The 8,082-nt window shown below is 44.3% G+C and overlaps 1 protein-coding gene across 2 annotated transcripts in view; it reads left to right on the forward strand.

Moving 5' to 3' along the window:
* Window positions 1-766: 766 nt before the first annotated feature.
* Window positions 767-8,082, forward strand: part of ptk2bb (protein tyrosine kinase 2 beta, b) — a 57,814-nt gene continuing 50,498 nt past the window's right edge. The window contains exon 1 of one of the 2 annotated variants that reach the window (XM_031800338.1): window positions 767-899. The gene's annotated coding sequence lies outside the window, so the exon portion shown is untranslated. The remainder of the gene's footprint in view (window positions 900-8,082) is intronic. The other variant, XM_031800337.1, reaches the window with a different exon arrangement.

Genomic DNA, 8,082 nt, shown 5'->3' on the forward strand with positions numbered 1-8,082 from the left:
GGTAGCCTAGGGGCAGGTAGCCTAGGGGCGGCAGGGTAGCCTAGGGGCAGGTAGCCTAGTGGCAGGGTAGCCTAGTGGCAGGGTAGCCTAGGGGCAGGTAGCCTAGGGGCAGGTAGCCTAGCGTTGGGCCATTAACCGAAAGGTTGCTGGTTAGAATCCCTGAGCCGACTAGGTGAAAAATCTCTTAATAAGCCCTTGAGCAAGGCACTTAACCCTAATTACTCCTGTAAGTCACTCTGGATAAGAGCATCTGCTAAATGACTACAATGTAAATACGTCTTAGTGGCCCCAAAAGGCAAGAGCAGGCCCTGTGTAGGACCCAGCTGTGTGTCTGAGAAACAGAACTATGGCGCCCTCTAGTGTTCTTTATTAGTTATTAGGCGACCCAAGGGTGGATTGCAATACAAAAACTCTGCCTCCTAAAACATTCAACCTAACCAGAGTAGGCAGAACAGACAGAAGACGTGGTAACGTGTGGTAAATGTATCTAGTATTTCAACACCATACAAACACATTGGACACACACTTTATTCCACTATACTATACGTTTTGAATAGTTTATGCATGCCCACTCTAAGACACTATAGTGTGTAGGCATATAGAGAATATAAACGTTTTGAACCATAATAATAATAAAAAATATATATATTCACAAACGTAGTTTATAACATAGCTATTACTTGCACAAAACACAATATATTGTAATACCACAGAAATAAGGAAGTATCCTAACGACAAGGGAGTGGCTTGAGCAAACACCTTCCTGCTCTACATACACTTCTTCTTCGAGGGAATACCTGGTAATACCCAAAGGACTAGGCCTTATAGCGCATCTACCAGAAATACAATATCAACTTTTCCGTGCAGATGCTTGTGGGGTGACAAGTTCTCAAATTGAGGTAAGAGGAAAATTCGTAAAACTCAATTTTAAGAAGTGTTTTCACAACTGTCAAACGTAGGCTTTACCTTCAGGTGTAAGAGACTCAGCGGGACGTTAGCTGCGTCAAGGTCTTTCAAGTGATCTGAGTTATTAATTATTGTTTACGGGACACGCAAAACGATACTATTCAAGAGTCGTTTGAAGTCAGTAAAATTATACAGTGAACGTCATATTATTTCTAGCAGTTTACAAATGTGTCATGTCGTGTCTCTAAATGAAATGTTAAAAACAGGAAGACTGAGGACAAGTGCTTCATGTAATAGATTGATTAACACGTCTTAATGGCACGAGTCCATTACCGTTATAGATATATGAGATACCTTTGGATTCAAGCATTTGAACTTGAACAACATATACACAATGTGTGGAATTTCTTTCTATTGCATTTGCTACCTGAGTTCAGTTGGAAGAATCTCAATTATCACTGCAAGTCTCTGCAGGTGAAATTGTTGACACGTACTTGCAGCGCCTGGGTGTATGACGCTGCAGTATGCAACCCCACCTACTCCAAAACAAGTGTTCTTGCTATACTGACTCTCTTATAGAATAGGCAAGTATACAGGGTGTATCTATTTGTGTTTTGGTTCTAGTTTTTACAAGTGAGGTGGATTACTGCGGTAAAGTTGGTTTGAGATTCGATATTGGCCAGACATTCAGGAACTTCAAACTTCTATTGCTCGGGAACGATTTGAGCTATATACCTCCGTTTAGGCTCTTTATGAAGGAAAACATGTATACAACATTGCACAGGTCTTATTTTCCCGAGTCCGACCCGAGCTTCATAATCACAAGGCAACCTTGTAGGCAGCCCGCTCAAAGTCAATGCAACCAGTTAGGGACCGTCAACAAAGTGCATGATCACAATATTCAAAATCCAATAGCGTTACACCAACTGACTTAGCAACCTAATTTCAACTGTCCATTATTTCTTACATAGATAGGAAAGTTGCACACCCTTTGGTTTTCTCCTAAAATTATACCAACATTTTTAACATATATATATATATATTATACCAAAATGTTTAACATATATATGTTGATGTATATATATATATATATATATATATATATATATATATATGTTAAAAATGTTGGTATAATTTTATATATATTTAAAAAAAAAAACTTATTTCAATAACTCCTTGGCCATGTGACCTACGCAGCATAACCCAACATTGTATTGTTCACAGGTTAGGGACACACGTCACACATGGTTTTCCTATAAAGTGCTTACACAATTTTATATAAATATTAGAAAATGTCAAATTTCAATAGCTCTTCAACCGCGTGACTTAAAATCCTGATTTCAACTGTTTGTTATTCCTTATATAGAAAGGCATGTTTCACATGCTTTAGTTTTCTCATCAAATGATTCCATTTAATAAAAAAAATGTTATTGATAAAAAAGCACTTACATTTCATTTTCTACTTGACCATGTGACCTAGACTCCTCGAACCAACGTTGGAAGGGTAGGGATGCACATCGCACATCCTTTGGTTTTCTGAAATATTGTTACATTTTCTTTTACTTGAATTTATTTGTTAAATGTTTGACTTAGAATTCCAATAGGTCCTCGATCACATGACCTAGTCACCTTAAAACCAAAATTGCAATGTTCATCTTTATAGCCTCTCTGTCAACCCTCTTCAATATGTTCAGAATTCTGTAGCTTCAGTGCCCACGCTGAACGGTACACCATTTTGGTCTTATCTTACCTTTATGGCTCAATCTGTTTGCAGGCATTCTGATGGGCTGGCAGGGGGGGGGGGGGGGAGGGAAGAAATAGTGTTCTCTCTCCTCTGGGTCCTTATCTGATGTTATGGTATGAAGCAAGGCTGAGGACCGTTGCAGTACAGGCTGTAAAACCCTCCAGAGATCAGCTCTCACATTCCTGTTACCAGCCCTTTATGGATGTTACCCACTGTGACCCACTGTGACCCTCTGTGACCCACTGTGACCCTCTGTGACCATCTGTGACCCACTGTGACCCACTGTTACCCACTGTGACCCACTGTGACCCTCTGTGACCCTCTGTGACCCTCTGTTACCCACTGTGACCCACTGTGACCCACTGTGACCCTCTGTGACCATCTGTGACCCTCTGTTACCCTCTGTGACCCACTGTGACCCACTGTGACCCACTGTGACCCTCTGTGACCCACTGTGACCCTCTGTGACCCACTGTGACCCTCTGTGACCCTCTGTTACCCTCTGTGACCCACTGTGACCCACTGTGACCCTCTGTGACCCACTGTGACCCACTGTGATCCACTGTGACCCACTTTTACCCACTGTGACCCACTGTGACCCACTGTTACCCACTGTGACCCACTGTGACCCTCTGTGACCCTCTGTGACCCACTGTGACCCACTGTGACCCTCTGTGACCCACTGTGACCCACTGTGACCCTCTGTGACCCACTGTGACCCACGGTGACCCTCTGTGACCCACTGTGACCCTCTGTGACCCAGTGTATTTGTATTTATTAAGGATCCCCATTTAATTCCTGCCAAGGCAGCAGCGAGGACTGTGAAGACACACACACAATACCATACGCGCTATACACAACACGTACACATGGATTTTGTGTTGTAGATATGTGGTAGTAGAGTAGGGGCTTGAGGGCACACACTTAATGTGTTGTAAATTCTGTAACCCCCAGGAAGAGTAGCTGCTACCTTGGCAGGAACTAATGGGGATCCATAATAAACCCCAGGAAGAGTCGCTGCTGCCTTGGCAGGAACTAATGGGGATGCATAATAAACCCCAGGAAGAGTAGCTGCTGCCTTGGCAGGAACTAATGGGGATCCATAATAAACCCCAGGAAGAGTAGCTGCTGCCTTGGCAGGAACTAATGGGGATCCATAATAAACCCCAGGAAGAGTAGCTGCTGTCTTGGCAGGAACTAATGGGGATCCATAATAAACCCCAGGAAGAGTAGCTGCTGCCTTGGCAGGGACTAATGGGGATCCATAATAAACCCCAGGAAGAGTAGCTGCTGCCTTGGCAGGAACTAATGGGGATGCATAATAAACCCCAGGAAGAGTAGCTGCTGCCTTGGCAGGAACTAATGGGGATCCATAATAAACCCCAGGAAGAGTAGCTGCTGCCTTGGCAGGAACTAATGGGGATCCATAATAAACCCCAGGAAGAGTAGCTGCTGCCTTGGCAGGAACTAATGGGGATCCATAATAAACCCCAGGAAGAGTAGCTGCTGCCTTGGCAGGAACTAATGGGGATCCATAATAAACCCCAGGAAGAGTAGCTGCTGCCTTGGCAGGAACTAATGGGGATCCATAATAAACCCCAGGAAGAGTAGCTGCTGCCTTGGCAGGAACTAATGGGGATCCATAATAAACCCCAGGAAGAGTAGCTGCTGTCTTGGCAGGAACTAATGGGGATCCATAATAAACCCCAGGAAGAGTAGCTGCTGTCTTGGCAGGAACTAATGGGGATCCATAATAAACCCCAGGAAGAGTAGCTGCTGCCTTGGCAGGAACTAATGGGGATCCATAATAAACCCCAGGAAGAGTAGCTGCTGCCTTGGCAGGAACTAATGGGGATCCATAATAAACCCCAGGAAGAGTAGCTGCTGCCTTGGCAGGAACTAATGGGGATCCATAATAAACCCCAGGAAGAGTAGCTGCTGCCTTGGCAGGAACTAATGGGGATCCATAATAAACCCCAGGAAGAGTAGCTGCTGTCTTGGCAGGAACTAATGGGGATCCATAATAAACCCCAGGAAGAGTAGCTGCTGCCTTGGCAGGAACTAATGGGGATCCATAATAAACCCCAGGAAGAGTAGCTGCTGTCTTGGCAGGAACTAATGGGGATCCATAATAAACCCCAGGAAGAGTAGCTGCTGCCTTGGCAGGAACTAATGGGGATCCATAATAAACCCCAGGAAGAGTAGCTGCTGCCTCGACAGGAACTAATGGGGATCCATAATAAACCCCAGGAAGAGTAGCTGCTGCCTTGGCAGGAACTAATGGGGATCCATAATAAACCCCAGGAAGAGTAGCTGCTGTCTTGGCAGGAACTAATGGGGATCCATAATAAACCCCAGGAAGAGTAGCTGCTGTCTTGGCAGGAACTAATGGGGATCCATAATAAACCCCAGGAAGAGTAGCTGCTGCCTTGGCAGGAACTAATGGGGATCCATAATAAACCCCAGGAAGAGTAGCTGCTGCCTTGGCAGGAACTAATGGGGATCCATAATAAACCCCAGGAAGAGTAGCTGCTGCCTCGACAGGAACTAATGGGGATCCATAATAAACCCCAGGAAGAGTAGCTGCTGCCTTGGCAGGAACTAATGGGGATCCATAATAAACCCCAGGAAGAGTAGCTGCTGCCTTGGCAGGAACTAATGGGGATCCATAATAAACCCCAGGAAGAGTAGCTGCTGTCTTGGCAGGAACTAATGGGGATCCATAATAAACCCCAGGAAGAGTAGCTGCTGCCTTGACAGGAACTAATGGGGATCCATAATAAACCCCAGGAAGAGTAGCTGCTGCCTCGACAGGAACTAATGGGGATCCATAATAAACCCCAGGAAGAGTAGCTGCTGCCTTGGCAGGAACTAATGGGGATCCATAATAAACCCCAGGAAGAGTAGCTGCTGCCTTGGCAGGAACTAATGGGGATCCATAATAAACCCCAGGAAGAGTAGCTGCTGCCTTGGCAGGAACTAATGGGGATCCATAATAAACCCCAGGAAGAGTAGCTGCTGCCTTGGCAGGAACTAATGGGGATCCATAATAAACCCCAGGAAGAGTAGCTGCTGCCTTGGCAGGAACTAATGGGGATCCATAATAAACCCCAGGAAGAGTAGCTGCTGCCTTGACAGGAACTAATGGGGATCCATAATAAACCCCAGGAAGAGTAGCTGCTGCCTCAGCAGGAACTAATGGGGATCCATAATAAACCCCAGGAAGAGTAGCTGCTGCCTCGACAGGAACTAATGGGGATCCATAATAAACCCCAGGAAGAGTAGCTGCTGCCTTGGCAGGAACTAATGGGGATCCATAATAAACCCCAGGAAGAGTAGCTGCTGCCTTGACAGGAACTAATGGGGATCCATAATAAACCCCAGGAAGAGTAGCTGCTGCCTCGACAGGAACTAATGGGGATCCATAATAAACCCCAGGAAGAGTAGCTGCTGCCTTGGCAGGAACTAATGGGGATCCATAATAAACCCCAGGAAGAGTAGCTGCTGCCTTGGCAGGAACTAATGGGGATCCATAATAAACCCCAGGAAGAGTAGCTGCTGCCTTGGCAGGAACTAATGGGGATCCATAATAAACCCCAGGAAGAGTAGCTGCTGTCTCGACAGGAACTAATGGGGATCCATAATAAACCCCAGGAAGAGTAGCTGCTGCCTCGACAGGAACTAATGGGGATCCATAATAAACCCCAGGAAGAGTAGCTGCTGTCTTGGCAGGAACTAATGGGGATCCATAATAAACCCCAGGAAGAGTAGCTGCTGCCTTGGCAGGAACTAATGGGGATCCATAATAAACCCCAGGAAGAGTAGCTGCTGCCTCGACAGGAACTAATGGGGATCCATAATAAACCCCAGGAAGAGTAGCTGCTGTCTTGGCAGGAACTAATGGGGATCCATAATAAACCCCAGAGAGAGTAGCTGCTGCCTTGGCAGGAACTAATGGGGATCCATAATAAACCCCAGAGAGAGTAGCTGCTGCCTTGGCAGGAACTAATGGGGATCCATAATAAACCCCAGAGAGAGTAGCTGCTGCCTTGGCAGGAACTAATGGGGATCCATAATAAACACACATACTCTTCCTGGGGTCCAGCAACATTACAGTAGCTCTATACAATTAAACATATTACATGGCATTACATTTCAGCCCTCAGACCACTACACTACTACCACATATCTAGAATACAAAATCCATGTGTATCAGTGGCAGTCACTGCCGTTTATGATGAGGGAGGATGATTTCATTCATATTCCATTCACCCAGTTCAATGTAACATCGAGAGGTTTAGGTTACTGTCATTCATATTCACCCAGTTCAATGTAACAGGGATAGGTTTAGGTTACTGTCATTCATATTCCATTCACCCAGTTCAATGTAACAGGGATAGGTTTAGGTTACTGTCATTCATATTCCATTCACCCAGTTCAATGTAACATCGATAGGTTTAGGTTACTGTCATTGATATTACATTCACCCAGTTCAATGTAACATTGAGAGGTTTAGGCTACTACATGATACTCAAATTTCCCCTATACCCATCATGAGGTTGCTTCAACCTAGCCTATGAATGAAAGTTTACAATGTACAGTACCAGTCAAAAGTTTGGAAACACCTACTCATTCAAGGGTTTTTCTTAATTTTTTTACTATGTTCTACATTGTAGAATAATAGTGAATACATCAAAATTATGAATTAACACATCTTTTTTAAAGTAGCCACCCTTTGCCTTGATGACAGCTTTGAACACTCTTGTGTTTCCCATGATTTTGGAATGAGATGTTCGACCAGCTGGTGTCCACATACTTTTTTTAAATTATCATGTAGTATATATACTGAACAAAAATATATACGCAACATATATAGTGTTGGCTCCATATTCCATGAGCTGAAATGTTCCAAAACCGTTTTTTGTGCATAAATGTGTTTACACCCCTGTTAGTGAGCATTTATCTTTTGCCAAGATAATCCATCCACTAGAGAGGTATGGAATGTCAAGAAGCTGATTGCAAAGAAGAAGCTAACAGCAAACTAATTCTGATTGGCTGGGCCTGGCTCTCAAGACGGTGGGGCTGTCCCCTCCCACACCCGAAGCCCACCCATAGCTGTACCCCTGCCCAGTCATGTGAAATCCATAGATTACCGTGCTTCTACACCTGCATTGCTTGCTGTTTGGGGTTTTAGGCTGGGTTTCTGTACAGCACTTTGAGATATCAGCTGATGTACGAAGGGCTATATAAATACATTTGATTTGATTTAATTTGATTAGGGCCTAATGAATTTATTATAAATTGACTGATTTCCTTATATGGACTGTAACTCATTACCATCTTTGTAATTGTTGCATTTACGTTTTGGTATAGACTGTGTTCATAACTAGTTACCTAACAGTCAGTTTGTCTTTGATAAGAGTGTCTGCTGA

Source organism: Oncorhynchus kisutch, linkage group LG21 (assembly GCF_002021735.2).
Source record: "Oncorhynchus kisutch isolate 150728-3 linkage group LG21, Okis_V2, whole genome shotgun sequence".
NCBI classification, from domain to species: domain Eukaryota; kingdom Metazoa; phylum Chordata; class Actinopteri; order Salmoniformes; family Salmonidae; genus Oncorhynchus; species Oncorhynchus kisutch.